This window comes from Canis aureus, chromosome 4 (assembly GCF_053574225.1).
Source record: "Canis aureus isolate CA01 chromosome 4, VMU_Caureus_v.1.0, whole genome shotgun sequence".
NCBI classification, from domain to species: domain Eukaryota; kingdom Metazoa; phylum Chordata; class Mammalia; order Carnivora; family Canidae; genus Canis; species Canis aureus.
This window is the reverse complement of record NC_135614.1, coordinates 56,997,889-57,020,087: the sequence shown is the minus strand read 5'-3', so window position 1 is coordinate 57,020,087 and position 22,199 is coordinate 56,997,889.

Below are 22,199 nucleotides of genomic sequence, written 5' to 3'. Positions count from 1 at the left end.
GACTAAGACCCTTCCTTTATGGGCCTCAATGTTTCAATTTGTACAATGACCATGTTCGACTAGATCAGTGTTTCCCAAATTGTGGTACCCCGGTGGTAAGTTAGATGATTTTACTTATTTTTTTTAAAGATTTTATTTATTTATTCTTGAGAGACACGAGAGACGCAGAGAGAGAGAGGCAGAGACACAGGCAGAGGGAGAAACAGGCTCTCCTGACGTGGAGCCCGATGTGGGACTCAATCCCGGGTCTCCAGGATCACGCCCTGGGCTGAAGGCGGCACTAAACCGCTGAGCCACCAGGCTGCCCAAGGTAGATGATTTTAAATGATACAACATGCACATTTATTATTTTCTGTTATGACTATATTTTAATGTATAAGAGGAAAAAAATTAAACTGAGATACCAAACACAGGATTTCATGGATGTTGTCTGGATTGAAGCTAGGTAAAAAAAAAAGTAGTGATTTAAAGTGAGAGCCATTAAATAAATAATAGATCAGGTGGTACCAGAATGTGGCAGAAATTGAGAAGGTGGTCCTTGAACAGATGGGCTCGGGGAAGTCTAAGCTAGGAGATCTGGCTTTGATTATATGGCTGCCCAGAGAAACTCTGGCTCGTGAGTGACTTGCCAGAGGGACCCCCGTTCCCCCCTATATTTTTAAGTGGCCAGGTTCCTGTAAGCCCCATTGCCAGCGGTTTGGGCTAATGCCCTTTCAGTACACATTGCAAAAATAATATAAATAACTCATCCTAGGACTTCAAACATGCCACCTCAGATGTATGGTGGGAGATTACAGGTTCCCAAGACGCAGCCCCTCCATCATTCCCGTGGCTTAGAAGCTTGCTGGAGAGCAGACATCAATGCTTTGGTTTTATGGGCAGCTGGGCCACGTGACCAGGCCCCAAATCCTTTGCTTTATGGGTTGTTTACACATTCCTGGTGAGAAACGGTTTACATTCTGGGCGCTGAGCACACTCCTAAATCAGCTGCCCGGTGCTTGCAGTTGGAGGTGAAAGAGACCTGTGTGTCGGTGGGCACCAGAAGGCAGGGGAGAAGGGAGAGGCAGGCCAGAGGAGGCCTGCGAGGGGGCCCCTCGGCTTCCCGCCTGTGGCACCTGGAACCTATTTCTGAGTCAGTGGGGGGCGCTGTGCAGGGCCTGAAGTGGGGAGGACCCTGAGGGGGTTACCGATGCAGGATAACTCCAGGTGTGCTGGGCTCTCGCTCCATATGGGCACTTGGGCACTCGGTGCACACGAGCTCGCTGGGTTCCCACATAGCCATGGGGCTTGGAATTCTCATTTTCAGATGAGGAACCAGAGGCTCAGAGAAAGAAGCGTCTTGTTCCCTATTCCACAGCTGGGGAGTGTCAGGGAAGGATTCAAACCCACCCTGACAGAGGCAAAGGCTGAGGTCTCACCACTGTACTTTCTTGTCGCTGGGGCTCCATAGAAACCATTTGGGTGGAATTTAGGAGGTGTCTCCTGGCTCGGGGAAGGAGGATTAGGAGATGACAATTTCTGTCTGGATTTTGCTGCTGACTTAGCTAAGTCACCGTCTGAGAATCCCACGTCACAGAGTTGACCTTATGACCAACGCATAAGTTGCCCTGGGAATCATCTGGGCAAACTCAGGGCACCCAGTGGGCCTCTGCTTGCTCCTCCCACCCCACCCCTCCACCTCCTTCCTTTTCCTTCTCCTGGGCCCCTTCTCCTATCCCCCTGCACCCTGAGAGGGCCCTTACTATCTACTATCTACTGGTTTTTCTTGTATCTACCTATTTGTGGTTTATACCCACCTGCCCTAGCTCTGGCCTTTGCCTCTGCGTGGGCTTCTCCTAGGAAGGTGCTCTGATGTTGGAGGTGACCCTTAGCTCCAGGTCACCCCCCAAGCCATCCCCGTGCCTTCAGCAACTCCTCATACCACATGGCCTCTAGTCTCCTCCTCATCTTGGCTGCTACCTTCTGAGGTCAGGGCAGGAAAGTGACCCAAAGTTTGAGAGGGAAGGTAGTTAGCAGCCTGGCTTAAGGAATCTTCTCCATCTGGATTGAGAGGCAGCTGGGTCTTAAGGAAATCATGCAGGGTCTGGGGTGAGGCAGATATGGATTACAGTCCTGTCCAACACTGGATCATCTTGCCCAAAGCTCTAACATCTCAGCCTCTGCTTTCTCCTCTGTAAAATGGTCACAATGCCTGTAGTAGACAGCTGGGCTCTTTCTGGCCCAACAGCCTCCCTGACACCCCCAGTTTCCTGTCGGGCACCACCCCTCTTCTACCCTCAGCCTAAGTGGTATGCAGGTAATTCTACCCTTGACTCAGGGCCTCAGCAACTCAGCACTTCCCTTACACCTTGTTCCAGTGATTGGTTCAGGGATGCACATGTGGCCCGATTCCAGCCAATGAGAGTCCAGCTGTCAGAGCCAGATGCTCTCTCTTCAGTAGGTGTAAAGGTGTGAGGGTGTGCGCTATGAAGTCACTTCTGTTGTTTTGCTATTATGAAGGAAAATTGTGTCTGAGAATGGAGCAACCCACGAAGCAGAACCAGGCCAGGAGATAACTATATTATTTGGGTTAAGCTGTGCCTAAAGCTAGATTCTTTTGACTTTCCAGGTACTAATAAATTCCTTGTGGAAGTTTAGTTACAATAAGGGGGGAAAGAAACTGAATCGGGTTGTGCAGAGAAATAGCCTTGCTTCCTTTGGGAAAGCAGCTGGCCTCCCTCATTATGGGGTACTGGCCCCTTAAGTTCCTTCCTGGAGATGTTGGTGGGGTGCTCTCCCCCCACATTGGTGCCCAGCATCTTCACACCCTTCTGTGTTCACCTCCCAGCTCCCCCCCGACTCCGCTCTCTCTCCCTGGCCCTCTCAGGTGTTAAATGGGGGGAATTTCAGTCTGGAGTGAATGTTTACAGCTTACTTGAAACCCTTAAAAATAAAAATTCATCATAAACTGACAGATCCTTAAATTTAACTGTGCAAACAGTGCCACTATAATATTTAAAGCTCCACTTGAATGGCTGCTCTATCAAAACCACATGGGCTCCCACCTGGCTCTCTCCCTTCCACTGTTGAATATGAGGAAATGCTGGCAGGATGTTTATTTGGGCTGAAGGCACAGATCCTCCTTGCTTTGGGTTAACCATTTTTACAGGACCATCCATGTTACTTGGTCGATGACCCTAAGCCTTGGGCCTCAAGGTTCTGAGTTTCCTCCTCTGTATTCATACAGAGGAAGCATGGCAAGTAGTTGATGGTGGGGGCTTCAGGCTTGCCGGATTGGAATCTTGGTTCTGCAGGTTTGTGACATTCAGAACATTACCTGATGGCTCTGTGCCTCATTTCCCCATCTGTAACAGGGGGAGTAATGACAATTCCTCCCTATTATGAAGGCTAAATGAGTTAATTTATGTAACACACAACTGTAACTGGAACATAGGATATCCTCAGTGAACATGTACATACGTGGAACCTCAGGGACAGAGTGTTCAGTTAATACAACTCCCCATCATCCAACTGATTCCAGATTGCTATCGACTCAGCCTCACAAAGGGTATAATCCTGAACATAAGAGAACATATTCCTAGTGAACGTGTGTGGAAATTTCATTGGGATCTATAGGTAGGAATAGGATGGTCAGATAATATATATGCATATACTGAATTTGACTAACACTATAAACTACTAACTTATATCCTTGGCTAATTTTCTCTTAAGGCTATTTTCTGGTTAATTGTCAAGAGTTCCTCTTCATTCTTATTAGTTTTTGACAATATGAACCATCTTCCTTCATCCGTCATCTCTTTACTACATCTATGTTGTTCTCCATTTTAACAATCCTTAATTTTTATATATCCATATGCTTTTTCCTTATGTTGTTTTGTAACTTTTTTTTAAAGATTTATTTATTTATTTATTCATGAGAGACACAGAGAGAGAGGCAGAGACACAGGCAGAGGGAGAAGCAGGCTCCACGCAGGAAACCCTACGTAGGACTCGATTCCAGGGCTCCAGGATCACGCCCTGGGCCAAAGGCAGCGCTAAGCTGCTGAGCCACCCAGGCTGCCCTTTGTTTTGTAACTTGACAGAATTTTTATTGAATTATGATATGTACACACAAATGCCCAGACTTTAAGTTGAATGAGTTTGGAAAAGTGTATCCACTGATGTAACACTACCACAATAAAAATATAAAACATTTCCATCACTCAAGGCAATCTCCCATAAGAGGCAAATACCATCCTAATTTTCATCACCACAGGTTCACTTCTCCTGTTCTAGAACTTCACATAATAAATGAGATCACACGTATACTTTTATGGCTAGCTTCTTCACTCAGTGCATTTTTCAGACTCATTTATACCAGTGCATGTATCAGTAACTATTTTATTGCTGAAAAGCATACCATTGTAAGAAGTTGTTTATCCGATCGCCTCATTATATACATTAGGGCTATTTCCATATTTTGGCTGTTATGAATAAAACTGCAGTAAATATTCACACAAATGTATACATATATACATATATATTTTTTCCTTTCATTCCTAGGAATAGAATTGCTAGGTATAGGGTAGATGTAGTTTACCTTCAAAAGAAACTTCCAAAGAGTTTTCCAAAGTGGTTTTATCATTTTATAGTCCAGTCAGAAACATAAGAGAGGCCCAGGTGCTCCATATCTTCACCAATACTTGATATTGTCTGTGTTTTTCATTCTAAGTATTCAGGTATATAATGAGTATCTCATATTGGCTTTAATTTGCTTTTCCCTATGTCTAATGATGTTGAACACCTTTTTATGTGCTTATGAGCCGTTTCTATATCCCTTGTAGGCTATCTATAAAACTCTTTTGTCCTTTTGTTTTAAATTGGGCTGTCTTTTATTGTTGAGTTATAAGAATTCTTATATATTCTGGATGCAATTCCTTTGATATATCCATCTATCTATCTATAGATAGATAGATAGATAGATAGATAGATAGATGACATCAAACACATATATAGCAAATATTTTTTCCCATCTGCGGTTTCTTTTTCTTTTTTTTTTTTTTTAAGATTTTATTTATTTATTCATGAGAGACAGAGACAGAGAGGCAGAGACTTGGGCAGAGGGAGAAGCAGGCTCCATGCAGGGAGCCCAATGTGGGACTCTATCCTGTCTCCAGGATCACACCCTGAGCCAAAGGCAGATGCTCAACCACTGAGCCCCCCAGGCGTCGCTATCTTTTCATTTTTAAATGACGTCTTTGGAGTATCAGAAGTTTGTTTTTGATGAAGTCTAACTTAACAAATTTTTAATGGACTACTCTTTTAAGAGTTTTTGGTTCATAGCAAAGTTGAATGGGAAGTAGAATTCCCATATACTCTCTGCCCCGCACACATGCATAGCCTATTGATATCTCTCCAAGAAATATTTGTCTACCCCAAGGTTGAAAATTTTCTCCTCTTTGCTTCTAGAGGTTTTATGGTCAATCCTAGAGGTTTTAATTTTTGCATTTAGGTCTTTGATTCACCTGGAATTATTTTGGGGGTATAGTATGAGCTAGGGATTGAGGGTCATTTTTTTTCACACATGTATATCCAACACGATTTGTTGAAAAATGTTTTCTTTCTCCTTTAAATTACTGTGGAACTTTTGCTGAAAAGTCAGTTGACCATATATATATGTGTGTTTATTTCTAGACAGTATTTTGTTTTATTGATCTATGTATCTATTCTTAGGCCCCTACCACATTGCCTATTATTGTGACTTTACAGTGAGTCTTGAAATCAGGTAGGGTAAGTCCTTCACCTTTGTTTCCTCTTTTGAGGATTGGTTTGAATATTTGAGGTTGTTTATATTTCCATATAAATTTTAGAATTAAGTTGTGCTTCAAAAAATATCTTGCTGTAATTTTTAAAACATTTTTAAATTTAAATATAGTTGACACGCAATGTTATATTAGTTTTAGGTATACAACATAGTGAGTTGAGAATTCTATACATTATATTATGCTCGTCACAACTATAGCTCCTATCTGTCACCAAACACACTATTACAATACCATTGGCTCTATTCCCTATGCTGTGCCTTTCAATCCTGTGACTTATTCATTCTGTAACTGGAAGCCTGTGCCTCCCACTCTCCTTCACCCATTTTGCCCATCCCCCTATTCCCGCTCCTTTGGCAATCACTAATTTGTTCTCTATGGGCCTGTTTGTGCTTGTTTGGATTCCACATATAAGTGAAATCATATGGTATTTGTCTTTGTCTGACTTATTTCACTTAGCATTACACCCTCTAGGTCCATCCCTGTTGTTGCTGATGGTAAGATCTCATTCTTTTTTTATGGCTGAGTATTATTCCATTATGGATGTATGCATACATACATATATACATATATATGTAAAACAGTTTCTTTAGTCATCTATCAGTGGACTTTTGGGTTGCTTCTATATCTTGGCTGTTTAAATAAAGCTACAATAAACATAAGGGTGCATATATCTTTTTAAATTAGTGTTTACATTTTCCTTGAGTAAATACTTGGCAGTGGAATTACTGGATTGTATGGTATTTCTATTTTTAATTTTCTGAGGAACCTCCATACTGTTTTTCCACAGCGGCTGCAACGATTTACATTCCCAACAGTTCACAAGGTTTCCCTTTTCTCTACATCCTCACCAACACTTGTTATTTCCTGTCTTTTTGAAACTAGCCATTCTGATAGGTGTAAGGTGATATCTCCCTGTGGTTTTGATTTGCATTTCCCTGATGATTAGTGATGCTGAGCATCTTTTCATGTGTCTGTTGGCCATCTGGATGTCTTTAGAAAGATATTTATTTAGGCATTCTGCCCATATATATCAGGATTATTTTGAGTTTTTTGGTGATGAGTTATGTAAGTTCTTTATATATTTTTAATATTAATCCCTCATCAGATGTATCATTGCAAATGCCTTCTCCTATTCAGTGGGATGCTTTTTCATTTTATTAAGGGTTTTCTTTGCTGTGAAAAGTCTCAGTGGTTTATTTTTGCTTTTGTTTCCCTTGCCTGTGGAGACATATCTAGAAAAATGTTGCCAAGGCCAATGTCAAAGAGATTACTGCCTATGTTTTCTTAGGAGTTTTATGGTTTCAGTTCTCACGTTTAGGTCTGTAATATTTTACAATACTTTTGAATAAGATTATGTTGAATCTATATATAAATTTAGAGAGGATTAATATCTCAACAATATTGAGTCTTTCGATCTATGAACATATTACAGGTCTCCATTCACTTAGATCTTTTAAATTTATTTTATCAATATTTTATAGCTTCAAGTATAGAAGTATATACATCTTTTGACAAATTTATTTCTAGGAATTTTATGGGTTTTGGAGCTATTGTAATGGTATTATTTTTTATTTAATTTTTTAAATTATATGAGCTACCATAGAGATAAAATTGATGCTTTTAAAAATATTGACCTTTGGAGGGAAACAAAGGCAAAAATGAACTATTAGGACTTCATCAAGATAAAAAGCTTTTACACAGCAAATAGTCGGCAAAACCAAAAGAATGGGAGAAGATATGTGCAAATGACATATCAGATAAAGGGTTACTATCCAAAATCTATAAGGAGCTATCAAACTCAACACCCAAAGAACAAATAATCCAATCAAGAAATGGGCAGAAGACATATACAAACATTTCTCCAAAGAAGACACACAAATGGCTGACAAACACATGAAAAATGTTCCATATAACTTGGCATCGGGGAAACACAAATCAAAACCACAATGAGATACTACCTCACACAAGTCAAAATGGCTAAAACTAACAAGTCAGGAAATGACAGATGTTGGTGAGGATGTGGAGAAAGGGGAACCCTCTTTACACTGCTGGTGGGAATGCAAGCTAGTGCAGCCACTATGGAAAACAGTATGGAGGTTCCTCAAAAAGTTGAAAATAGAGCTACTCTATGATCCAGCAATTGCACTAGTGAGTATTTACCCCAAAGATACAAATGTAGTGATCTGAAGGGGCACCTGCACCCCAATGTTTATAGCAGCAATGTCCACAACAACCAAACTATGGAAAGAGCCCCAATGTCCATTGACAGATGAGTCGATAAAGAAGATGTAGTACATATATACAATGGACTACTACTCAACCATCAAAAAAAAAAAAATGAAATCTTACCATTTGCAACAATGTAGTTGGAACTAGAGAATATTATGCTAAGTGAAATAAGTCAATCAGAAAAAGACAATTATTATATGATCTCATTCATAAGTGGAATTTAAGAAACAAAACAGAGGATCATAGGGAAAAGAGGAAAAATTAAACAAGATGAAATCAAAGAGGGAGATAAACCATAAGAGACTCTTAACCATAAGAAACAAACTGAGGGGGACGCCTGGATGGCTCAGTGGTTGAGCATCTGCCTTCGGCTCAGGGCATGATCCCAGGGTCCCGGATCAAGTCCCACATTGGGATCAAGTCCCACATTGGGCTCCTTGCAGGAGAGCCTGCTTTTCCCTCTGCCTATGTGTCTGCATCTCTCTCTCTCTATGTCTCTCATGAATAATAAATAAAATCTTTTTCTAAAAAAAGAAACAAACAGAGTTGCTGGAGGGGAAGAGGATGAGGGGACAGGTATCTGGGTGACGGGCATTAAAGAGGGCGTGTGTTGTAATGAGCACTGGGTGTTATATAAGATGATGACTCCCTGACCTCTGCATCTGAAACCAATAATACATAATATGTTAATTAAATTGAATTTAAAATTAAAAATAAAATAAAATGTTGACCTGGTGTCCTGAGTTTAGTATTATCTATTATAGATTTCTTAAATTCTTCCACACATAACCTTGTAATCTGTGAAAAAAGACAAATTTAATTCTTTTCCAAATTGTATGCCTTTTTAAGAAATATATTTTATTTATTTATTTGACAAAGAGAGAGTCACACAGCACAAGGGCAGATGGTGTGGGGGCTGCAGAGAGACAGGAAAAGCAGGCTCCTTGCTGAGCTGGAAGCCTGATGTGGGGCTCAGTCCCAGGAACCCAGGATCATGACCTGAGCAGAAGACAGATGCTTAACTGAATGAGGCACCCAGGCATGCCTGTATGCTTTTTATTAATGTTTCTTTTATCACTGCAATGGCAAAATAATCACTTTAATGTTGAATAGAAATAGTGAAAGGGGATGTCTTGGCTTTGCTCCTAATTACTTCCCAGCGACTTTGTAGTCTTTGTTATGAATGATATTGTATTTTTAAATTATATTTTCTAGTTGGTTATTGCTGGCACAGAAAATGTTTTTAATTTTTATAGGTGGAATTGATTTTTCTAGGTCAATTAGCATAGTCACTGCAAATAGTGATAGTTTTATCTTTTCCCCTTTAATCCTTATATCTCTTAATTATTTTTCTTTTCTTATGGTTTTGGTCAATTCCTCCAGTGCACATCTAAGAACAACTCTTGTGAAATAGGAAGGACTTGAAGCTGTTTTTATTTCTTTGTTTCAAGGTTTTATTTTAACATATAGTGTAATGTTAGTTTCAGAAATCGAATTTAGTGATTCATCATTTACATACAACACCTGGTGCTCATCACAGGAAGTGCCCTCCTTAACCCTCATCACCCACCTAGCCCATCCCCCACCCACCTCTCTAAAGTTGTTTTTATTTTATTTTTTTAATGAGAAAACTGAGGCCCAGAGAAGTCAAGTTATTTGTCAAGCTTATAAGTAACTGCTATTTAAAAAATATAAATGTAGTTTTAAAAATAAGTAATCCAAATTTCTGGAAGCAAATTTAGAAAATAGAAACAAAAAGAAATCAAATACACATCTAGTGGTCATCCAAAAATTAAGTGCTATTAATATTTTGGTTTATAGCTTTCCAGACTGTTAAATAAAGGCATATATATATATATATATATATATATATATATATACACACATATATATGTTAAACAAGATTATACAGTAACGCTGTTTTGCAATGTGCTTTTTCCACTGAGCAATTATCATAAATATATTTTCAAGTCAATGAATACATTTAATGTTTGCATAGTGTTCTGTCTTCTGGCTGTAACATAGTTAGGCATTGAGTTAAGCATTCCACAATTGCTAGACCCCAATTTTGGTTCCAATTTTTCACTATTATAAGCAACACTATGAAGAATTTCATTGTGACTAAATTTTTACCTAAAAATCTATGACATTTTCTTCAGTATAAATTCTTGAAAATGGAATTGCTAGATCAAAGGTTGTACAAAAGTTTCAGGCCCTTGATATCTGCTGGTAAGATACAACTTTTAACAGGTATATAATAGATGATGAATAATTCCATGTTGACTTTTTTCCTCTTCCCCCATATAGGATACACTCATCTTCTCACTGGCTCTATCCATCCTCCACCCTTCCTTAACTGGAAAACCCCAAGGCTGATCTTTCCTCAACCCCGTTTTAGTCATTCAACAACATCCAAGAGTTGTGTGTTGAATACCTACCATTTTTCAAGTTCTGGAGATACATTGATGAGCAGAACAGTCTTATGCTCATGGAACTTGCATTCTAGTGTGGAGAAACAGATAATAAATATAACAAATAGGTAAGTTATATGGCAGTCAGAGATGCCAAATGATATGAGGAAAAAGGAAAGTAGAGGTGGAGATGGGGAGACAGTTTGCAGTTTTACAAAGGAGGGTGGAGAGTAGGTCTCTGAGCAGGAGACGCTTGATTAGACTTGATGGAGGTAAGGAGAAAGGGGAAGAACATTCCAGGCAGAGCAATCAACAAAGGCTTGAAAGCAGGAACTTTGCCTGTGTATCAAGGAGAAAAGTTAGTGTGACTGGAGCAGGGCAAAGACTGGAGAAAATATGGAGGTGAGGTCAGGGGGACAGGTTAGGGGGTGGGGGGATGACAGATTATAAGGAACTTGTGAGGTTACATAAAGTCTTTGGCTTTTGCTCTTAGTTTGAAGACTTTGAGTGCTGGAGTGACATGGTCTGACTTTCAGTTTACAAGAATCACCCTGATTGCTAAGAACAGACTGTAGAAGCTGGGAGATCACCTAGGAATCCTATAGTGACCTAGCCAAGGGATGATGGTGGCTCAGACCAGGGGCTGACTATGGAGGTGGTAAGATATGGTCAGTCTGTGGATGTCTGAAGGAAAGCCAATATTTCCTGTGGAATGTGTGGGTATCTTCCTGCTGGCCCCTCCGGATTTGGTCTCTGGCTCTCCTCATCATGCCCTGTGCCCTGGGAGGCTGACCTGTATGAATTGCTCCAAGTCTCCTTGCCTTCTGTTTCCCATTGGATTTGGCTGTAAGGAGTACTGGCAGAGACATACCTCAGCTCCCTCCTTGCTGATTTGGCTGTACCTTCTACCAGTGGCCGAAGTTCTAAGCATACAGCCCATTCCCAAAAGCTGCCCATCTGGGTTGGAGAATGGTTCCTCCTTTTACCCCCCACTCCCCCCCGAGGCCTAGGTGGTAACAGCTCGCTGCTCTTGCCAGCCCCAGAGTACTGCGCTGGGCCTGGTTGCTTTACAACACCCTGCCCATAAATTTGTGGATAGTCTTTTTCTTTCATTCTCTTCAGATCACCCAATTTGAGTGTGCTACCTATTTCCTTCAGGGACCCTGATAGTTTGGATGCAGGGCATGAATGAAGATGGAATTGGCTGTAAGACCCAAGGTTCACCATGTTCTCCCTTTCCATACAACTCTGTGTCCCAAACCTGGCCAAGGTGACTTTGGGGACTTCATTCCCCTTAGAAATAACCAAATTGCATACAGCTTCAAAAAGGTGGAAGGAAAAAAAACAAAAAAACAAAAAACAAAAAGGTGGAAGGAAGGGGCTCCTAGGTGGCTCAGTTGGTTAAGTGTCTGTCTTCAGCTCAGGTTAGGATCCCAGAGTCCTGGGATGGAATACCGCATGGAGCTCCCTACTCAGCGGGAAGCCTGCTCTCCCTCTGCTTCTCCCTCTCCCTCTGCACCCCACCCCTGCTGATCTGTTCCTGCTGTCTCCTGCTCTCTCAAATAAATAAAAAAAATCTTTAAAAAAATAATGGAAGGTAACAATAAACATGGTCACATTCTCCCACCCCCCCGCCCCCGATCATATTAACATCTACTCCTATGCAACAGTGTGGAACTTAAATGATGGTATGCCCGGCAAGTAAGCGTTTGGTAAGTGTTCTGTAGCTAATAAGTACTAATTTTAAAAAATATTTTATTTATTTATTCATGATAGACACAGACAGAGAGAGGCAGAGACACAGGCAGAAGGAGAAGCGGGCTCCATGCAGGGAGGCTTAAGTGGGACTGGATCCGGGGACTCCAGGATCAGGCCCTGGGCTGAAGGCGGCACTAAAACACTGGGCCACCAGGGCTGCCCCCCATAACAAGTCCTAAATTATTTCCTTTTCCCCTTCCATGAAGTGAGGGACTCTGAATGTCCTAATACATTAGATAACTCTCCTTTATTGATGCTAAGTCTTGACTTTAATTTTGATTGCATCCATGTACCCACTACCAGCTTAAAAAGTAAACCTTATCAGAGTAGTTTATATATGAAAAAATGATTTTCAGGGTTTTAAAGATTTCACTTTATTTACTTACTTATTCAGAGAGAGTAGGGAAGGGGCAGCAGTAGGCAGTGGGAGGGGAGAGGGAATCTGCAGCAGACACCCCGCTGAGCATGGAGCCAGACATGGGACTCCATCCCACAGCCCTGAGATCATGACCTGAAATCAAGGGTCAGATGCTCAACTGACTGAGCCACCCATGTGCCTCAATTTTCAGGGTTTTCAAATTTTATTTAATTGGTATCATGTTATAAATTCATCTCCAATATGTTTTGGTTTAATCCCCTCAAAGATGTTTGTGAGATTCATCCATTCAACATGTGTAGATCTCATTTATTAGCTTTCACTTCTGCATGGTATCACACTGTATAAATTTGCCACGATTCATTCATCCGTTCTCTCATGGATGGACATTTCCAGTGTTTTCCACAAATGTGCTGCTCTGAACAGCCTGATAACGGCTTCCCTGTGCCCACATCCAGGTTTACAAGTTGAAGTGAGTGTCCTCTCGGCTGCCAGATGCTGGTGTGAGCCCAGTTCAGGAGGGGGCGGGGAGGGAGGCCGGACTAGGGGTGGGGGTAGGAAGGAAGAATGGGGGAGCCGAATCTTATTTAACAGGTTTTGAAGGCTTTGTAAGTAACAGCTCTTAAAACACAATATTTTGAAGATTTAAGTGTAAATGAATCAGAGCCATATGGATTCCATTTGCCTTAAATTACACAGGACTTAGAGCAGGGCTCAGTGCTCTAGGGCAAAGGTGCAGGCCTTCCGTGGGCTGTCTCCTTTGCTTGCCAACGACCTGGATTTCCTTCACCATCCAGAGGCTCTGGCTGCAGGGGAGGAGGGCAAACACTAACTGCCCAGGGCCCCGGGATGCCCTCGCCCTAGTTCTTACTCTGCCTCTGCTTTGCTGTGTGGCCTTGGGCCAGATGCCCTGCTTCTCTGGGTGTTAGCTTCCTTATTTGGAAAATGAAATGTCTAAGAGGTGGCATAGCATAATAATTAAAAGCCTGGGTTTGAAACCATCCTTTAACCCCTTACTGGCTGTGAGACCACGGCCAAATTACTATACAGCCTGTTTGTGCCTCAGCTTCCTCATCTATAAAATGAGAATAGAAATAGTATTTATCTCATGGGTGCTTGTGAAAAATAAATTAGTTAGTAGTACACCCAGAGGGTGCCTGGCTCCTAGTGAATACTCAATTGGTACCACTTTTGCTTTATCGTAATGGTCCTTACCAAAGATGAGTCCAACTCTGATTTTTCCTGGCACTCCCAGGCAGAGATGATGGAAGTGAGTCTGAGAAATGAGACGGGGTTACATGGTGTCCAACCACTTCCCATTCTTTTAGCAACAACATTTCCATTATGTGGCTATTAATTCATATTATTTTATTTTTTAAGAGAGAGAGAGGGAAGGGCAGAGGGAAAGGGAGAGAGAGTGGGAATCGTAAGCAGGCTCCATGCTCAGCATGGAGCCCCATGTGGGACTCAATCTCATGACCCTGAGATCATGACCTGAGCTGAAATCAAGAATCGGATGCTTAACCAACCCAGGCACAAAAGCACCCCTAATCCATATCTTTTTAAGTGTAAATACATAACACATATGCTTATGAAATGGATCATGCTGAGTTACAATCTGCTTTTTTTTTCCCCCAGGAGATTTTATTTGAGAGAGAGAGAGAGAGCATGAGCAGAGGGAGGGGCAGAACAGGAAGCATGCTGCAAGCCTCTATCCCAGGACCCCGGGATCATGACCCGAGCCGAAGGTAGACACTGAACCAACTGAGCCACCCAGGTGCTTCTACAATCTGCTTTGTTAACTTTCACTATCCCACATATATATTTCCAAGTCATGAATATCCACATATGACATTTTTCTGTATGTGAATAGGAGCATAGTAAACCAACATGTACCAAGCACTTACCATGTGCCAGCTTCTGTGTGAGATATTTTCCATGCATGTCCTCATTTAATCCTCAAGACAAGAAAAGTGAATTTGATATTATGATCATCTCCATTTTACAACCAAGGAAGCTGAGGAGGAGGCTGTAACTTGCTGAAAATATCACTCAAGTCTGGACCTGCTGACTCCTGAGCAGAAGAGCTGACTTGTTCCCAGGTACTGCCTGTGGGATCAAAATATATCACCAAGCGACTTCAGGCCCCTATTCTTGGACACTTGGATTTTTTTCCTGGCTTTTTACTCTTATCAATAGTATGTGATGAATATTCTTGTACAAAGATCTTTACCTATATTGTGCTCACTTTGGGGGAATCAGTTCCTTGAAGTGGATGGCCCAGTGTTTGGGGCTTCCATTATGGAGCTAGGAGAAACAGGACTCAGCCCAGTTGGAGGCTGGGGATGAGGGAGAGGCAGGAAGCCCTCTAGGAGATAGGCCCAGCTGGAAAGCCGGGATGCCTGACTAATCCACAGACTATGCACACTGCTTCAGTTTATCTGAACACTGGTTTCCCGTGCTCCTCTGGCTTACCCTATAACCCTCAGGAATTCAGTTTATTTCCATTCTGGTTTTGCTGACTTTGCTGAAGTCCCTGCTCATTGGATCAGCTGCAAGACACAGACACACACACACACACACACACACACACACACACACACAGCCCTCCAGGAATCAGGCATGAGGGAGACACTTATTGGGAAGAGGCCAGTGAACCTATGGCAAGTGGGGACTCTAACTTACACAGAAAGAAAATCCCCTGGAAAAAGCTGTTTGCCAGATTTACATAAATCATTCTCTTAACTGAGCTGGGTTAGTTTAACATTTTTGCAACAGCTTTATTGTTTTTGAAAAAAATTATAAGTTCATTGTTAACAATTCCTCAAAAATATACAAATAAATTTGAGGACATAAAAGTATTTGCAAATTCTCATTTCAGATCAGAGGTATATGAAACAGCTTTACAAGTGCTGGGCATCTTGTTAAAAGATGCAGATTCTGCAGATTCTGATTCAAGAGTCCTGGGCAGGGCCCAAGAGTCTGCATTTCTAACCTGCTCCCAAGTGAGGCCCATGCTGCTGGCCCGTGGCCAAAGCTGCAAGCAGGATAGAGCACAAGATATATTTGGTAAAGCAGAGTCTTCTGTCCTGGAACTGCCACTGTCTGGTTACTGCTCAAAATGTTCTAATGTCAGAACTGCAAGGGATCTTAGAAACCATTTGGTCAGAGCTTCTGCAGACGGATGTGAAAACTGAGGCTCACTGAGGGCATGGGTCAAGCCCAAAGCCAGGGAGCTTGAGCCAGAGCATGGCTGAGGCCTCCAGGTTCCTTTTGTTTCCACCGAAGCCAGAGCCTAGTCTCACTGGGACCAGTGAGGACTCTGAGAATGGCTGAGGGGAGCTGTGGCCCTGTGAGGAAAGTGCAGACCCCAGGCCAAGCACCACATGGATGTTTACATCCACATACTCTCAGGAATCCCCACTACGGCCCTGTGCAGTAGCACTCTCCACGCAGGGAAACTGAGGCTCACACAGCACAGCACTCTGGGTCTGCTGGAACTCACACTGCAGGTGAGTGTGAAGCCAGTGTCAGTTGTATGTGTGTGTGTGAGAGAGAGAGAGAAAGAGAGAGAGGGACTCCTGGGTGGTTCAGCGGTTAAAGCATCTGCCTTCAGCCCAGGGTGTGATCCTGGAGTCCCAGGATCCAGTCCCATGTCGGGCTCCCTGCATGGAGCCTGCTTCTTCCTCTGCCTGTGTCTCTGCCTCTGTGTCTCTCATGAAGAAATGAATAAAATCTTTAAGAGAGAGAGAGAGAGAGAGAGAAACGCTGCAGCACTGCCTTCCCAAGTCCCCTTTCAGTTCCTACCTCCAAGGTCTCTGCCTTCCCATGCTTGAACAATGGTTCACTTTCCATCAAGTGAAAACCAGTACTCTTAGTAAGAAACTCTGAGAAAGAAATACAATGAAAACAAAGCAGTGTTATTCAAATCCAAGTAGATCTCGGCCCCCTGCAGAGTGCTAGGCCGGCTTTCTTTGTTAACAGGGGAGATCAGTTAGGAAGGTGTTAAAGACAGAGTAGCACCACACTGAGGCTTTCCTCTGGATGAAATCCAAAGGATTGAAAGAAAGCTGAAGAGAGAATAATTTTGCATCACATGAGTCCACCTTTTGTAGTGCCCTTGGTGAATTCCATCTCCCTTCCATCTCTGAGGCCTGCTATGTCATCCTGCACTATGCTACCTTTCAGCTCTGAGCCTGGTGGCGTCAACCAGGATGGGCTTCCTGGGGGAGGCACCTGGACCACGTTTGACATCGTGGGAGGCCTAAGCCTATGACATCTCTACTTAAGTTCTTTGTGTCCCAGGGGGTCCAGTCACACTCCTCCCAGGGGCCTGGGAGTCCGTCAGCAGGCAGCCTGGAGCCAGGGCCTGCTGCCTCCCAAAAAAGATGACCCTCTAGCCTGTTTGTCTAATGTGACCACTTTGGAAAAATTGTTTGTTCTCATCCTGCTAAAAACAGCTTCAAAGTGACTCCTGTCTAGACTGTGCCAGGATCGATTATCAGATCCCTGACCTGATCCAAACCACAGGGGGCATAGTCATTTGCTTTAATGCAATTAAAGCAAAATATAATAATGTATCCAGGCCAGGGACAAGAACAAGGCTCCCTGGAAGGTGGGAGGAGAAACTGGCTCTGGATAATTTCTTCTCAGCTCCAAAGTAGTGAGTTTAGACTTTTCCTGCCTCTGTCTCCAAGGCAATCTTGGGTGCCACCAAGTGAGGGTGGCCTGGGAAAAGTGGGGGTTGGAGGAAGCAATCTTGGGGAGGTGGGATGTGGAGAGGACAGTGCAGAGCATAGTCCAGGAGGAGGGAAGCCGGAGAAGAAGGAAGGGAAGAATGAGAAAAAGAATCCCAGAGAGAGGAGGAAAGAGATGCAGGCAGCTCAGTAATACCCAGACTCTAACAAAGCCCCAGTGCCAGGGAGGCGAGCGCGCCCCTGCCGGGTCTTCCCAGAGGACTGAGCAGGGGAGGTGAATCCACTTCCCCAGGATGGCTCCAGGAAAATGGATTTTCGGTTCTCAGAGAGCCACGGGAAGCAGAAAGATCAATTCCAAGGTGCTGGCCTGGTGGTCAGACAGGGCCTGCTGGCCTCCCGGCTCTGTCCCACACGCGCGGGGGGAGCAGGGCGATGCTCACACCACTCCCCACCCGCCGGGACACCTGCGCGGAATTCCTCGGGCTTAGCACCCGCGCAGCCCCACAGTCCGAGGGGCGCCCCGGCGCGATCCCTCACAGTGCTGGAGGCCGCACGTCCAGATCAGGGTGCAGGCGCGAGGTTCCTAATGAGGGCGAGGGAAGGATGGGGTCCCGGGGTCCCTCGTAGGTGACCTTGTAGATGACCGGCTTCTCCCTGTCTCTTGGCGGCCTTCGTGCCATGCGTGTCTCTGCACAAAATTCCCCTTGTAATCAGGACCCCGGGATGAGGGCCCACCCTCATGCTCTCACTTTAACTTGATGACCTCTGTAAGGACACTGCCTCCAACTGCGGTCACACCCTGAGATACCAAGGGTTTAGGATTGCAACGTGTAAATTTGGGAGAGGGGCCCACAATTCCACCCGCAGCCCCGTCGGTGGGGAGCTCCCCCTGCTGCCCTGGCAGGGGTGAGAGGAGGACCCAGCCCTGAAGGCCGGCTCACCCTAGCTCCAGGACACCAGGAAGCCTACTAACCTTCCCGAGCCACCTCCATTTGCTCATCTGCGGTCACACTGCCCCCAGGGGGGGGGGAGCAGAAGTACTCTAACTCCAGGTGCCTCACTTTTCAGGCTTCTGTGAATTTCGCAGCAACAAAGCATCCTGGGAAATCTTACGTGCCCTGCCTTGCCAAACAGGTTCCCTGAGCATTGAGAATTGTTTTCTACTCCAGAAAGCATCACTTGTATACATTTCTTTCCCCTTCCTCCTCATCCTCATGCTGCTGCCTGTTTTATCGATTCCCAAGACTATCATTACTTTATTGTTTGTTATTGGCTACCACGTATTGAAGACTTAATTGTGCAGCCATGTACCAAGTGCTTTACAGCCTTTTTCTTTTTAAGATTTTATTTATTTATTCACAAAAGACACAGAGACACAGGCAGAGGCAGAGGGAGAAGCAGGCTCCATGCAGGGAGCCCCATGCAGGACTCGATCCCGGGTCTCCAGGATCATGTCCTGAGCTGAAGGCAGACGCTCAACATCTGAGTCACCCAGGCATCCCAACTTTACAGACTTTATCTCATTTTATCCTCATGATAACCCAAAAGGATAGGAACGACTGCAATCCCCATTTTGTTCACAAATAAACTGAGGTTCTAAGAGTTTGGTTAAGGCCCAGATGACAGAGCAAGGACCCTACCAGGAAAAGTCTCAGAAAGGCAGATCTCAGCTCCACGGAAGGAAGAACTCCGGCCTGGGCCCCTAGTGTGGGGGAGAAACGGATTTGAGAAGTCGTCAAGTTCAGTGGCTCTCCTGGGCCCTGCACAAACCCCTCTTGAATACCTTGAGACCTCAGCCAAGAAGAGGCCTGGGGAGGCCTGGAGGCTCTTGCAAACCTTCCCAGGCCTACAAGCCACTTGCCCTGCCAGCAGACTGCCCAGCACACAGCGACTCAACACGTGCATAATAAATGAGTGATTGTATCCACCAACTGCAGTTATAAAAACAGCCACTTTTGTTGCCCAATGACCATCTGCCAGGCTGGGGCTAAGGTTTAGACCTACAGTTTTTTGTTTCATTTTGTCCTCTCCCAAGCCTGACAAGATAGGTGTGATTATTATGACAGTTTTACAGCTAAGAAAGCCCAGACCTAGAGAGATTTGGTAACATGCCCACGTCTGGCTGACTCCAAAGTCGGAAGTATGGCACGAGGGGACTCAAACCCTGCCCACGGTGGAGGCATATTCATCTATCCGTTCTGACAGCCCCGGGTCCCCAGAAGCCCTCAGCTCCTAGTCAGTGCTTAATAAAGACTTACTAGGGACACGTGGGTGGCTCAGTGGTTGACCTTCTGCCTTTGGCTCGGGGCATGATCCTGGGGGCCTGGGATCGAGTCCCACATCGGGCTCCCTGCAGGGTGCCTGCTTCTCCCTCTCCTACGTTTCTGCCTCTCTGTGTGTGTCTCTCGTGAATAAATAAATAAAATCTTTTAAAAAAAGAAAGAAAAGAAAAAAGAAAGACTTACTGAATTAATGAATTGATCCATTCATCAAATCTAGCTCACTGAGGCAGACATCACAACCCCACAAACCTCTAGGCCCATAAATTTCCTGATCCCAGTGCCTGGCACGTAGTAGGTGCTCAATGACTATTTGTGGGATAAATGGCCCTCTGACCCCTAATGGGAGCGAGACTGCACATAAATTTCAGCTCCAGGCACTTTGAAGCTCCCCCAGGGGACAGCTGCTTTTCTTGTTAAGGAGGCCCCCCCAGGCCCCACCCCTCCCCTACCCCTCCTGGCCCCCTGGGCCCATCCAGGCCAGGGACCTGGGGCCGCCAGAGCCAGGAGATAAGAGTGATGGATGGCCAGTCGCCTGGCTCCACTGAAGCCTGGGGTTTCCTGGGAGCGGGAGACAGTCTAGTGATTCCAAAGCCCCACGGAATTTGAGTGGAGAGAGCTCGAGGAGGGGGTGGGGGCGGTGTCTGCCGAAGTGTCCCTATCTCTTCAGGAGATGTGGACCCGACAGGAGGTTTCGGCACCCGCCGGCTGCCCTGATCTCCTTCCATGTCGACAAGGCTCCCTTTCAGCAAGTGCTGGACACCGGGACTCGTCATTGGAGCTTCCAGTGGGAGGCTGGGGGATGGCATCCCTGGCTCTCCCATCCTGTCCCCTCCCCTGGGACATTGGGCCCAGGGTCTGAAGGCAGGCAGGCTTGCTTCCCACTTCGTAGTCTGGGCTCTACCATTAATTACATCCGTGGCAAAACAAGAAATCACTTCACATTTTGTATACCTGAAACATACACAATGTTGTATGTCAAATACATTCAATAGATTTAAAAGAAAAAGAAATTAGTGTGGCTGGACCTATGTTCCCTCACTTGTAGACGTCTCGGGGGAGGTGTTCCCTTCTAGCAATGCTGAGATGGGGATTCTAAGTAACTAAGAAGGAATCAGCTGGGGCTGGACACATTGGATTCCAGCTCCATGATGAGGCCAGCTTGTCCTTGGATCCAGACTGTAACATTCATTGGTTTGTGTGACTTAAAATCTCTGATCCCCAAACCAAGGTGTTTTGTAGATTTAGGTAGATTCTGGAGTCTGAGCACGTTAGTTTTTGTTTGTTTGTTTGTTTTGTTTTGTTTTTGAGCACGTTAGATTTTGAAGGACTCTGAGAAATTGAAACTTGTAAACTTCTTTTTGTCTTTTCTTTCTCTTGGACTTAAGTTTATTTTAAACTTTAAAAAAATACACATTTTTTAACCACAAATAATATTTGAATGTATCTTCCTTGTTCAAAAACAAATACAGATGAAGTTAAAGTACCCCAGACAAGGTACCCTCAATCCATGGTACCCTTATTCCTCTTTCTAGAAGCAACATCATCATCTGTGGATGTACCCCCCCTAAACCCTCCTCAGCACTTTTTCATCTATCTGCTCACCCATAGATAGGTGTACAGACTTGTCCTATAGAGGGTGGGGGTTTATATGAAAGGAATCAGCCAACTCTGGTCTTGATTCCTTCTTCCACCACTCAGCCGTATGACCTGGGGAGACCCATCCATGCTGGGATGCATGGATCCATCTCATGTGCCCTAAGTGGGATGCAGCTCATGACTAGGTGGACCTACCTTCAGGGTATGCTCCGAGGAGGTGGAGACTTGGTCTATTTTGTTCACAGATGATTCCCCTTGTCTAGAACAGTGCCTAGCAGTCATTAATAACTATTCCATGAATGAATGAAGAGATTATAAACGAATGATCCTATGCATGTAACATACCCCATACCAGTAGACGTGTCCGATTGCTTCCAACTTTTCACCAACACAAACTACTTCAGTGAGCATGCCTGAACATGCCCCCTGTGTTCACTTCTTTAAAAGATTTTATTTACTTGAGAGAGAGAGTGAGAGAGAGAAAACAAGTGGAAAGGGGGAGGGGCAGAGGGAGAAGCCAACTCCTCACTGAGCAGGAAGCCCAACTTGGGCTCCATCCTAGGACCCTGGGATCATGACCTGAAGGCAGACACTCAACCAACTGAGCCACCCAGGTGCCCCATGGAGAAGCAATAACTTTTTTTAAAAGATTTTGTTTATTTATTCATGAGACAGAGAGAGAGAGAGAGAGAGGCAGAGACACAGGTAGAGGGAGAAGCAGGCTCCATGCTGGGAGCCTGACATGGGACTCAATCCTGGGTCCCCAGGATCACGCCCTGGGCCAAAGGCAGATGCTCAACTGCTGAGCCACCCAGATGGCCCAAGGAGCAATAACATGTAGGGTCTCCCTAAACCCCAAAGATCACAGTGTGAAATCCTTTGGTTAGGCCAAAGACTTCATAAATGAGAACAGGGAGCCCAGAGAGGGCAAACAAGTCACCCCAAGGTCACCTAGCACATTAGGAATTGATTTCAATTTCTCTTCCTCCATTGACTCTTCTAGTACTTACACTTTCTCAGACCCCCACCTCACCCCCACCCCAGCT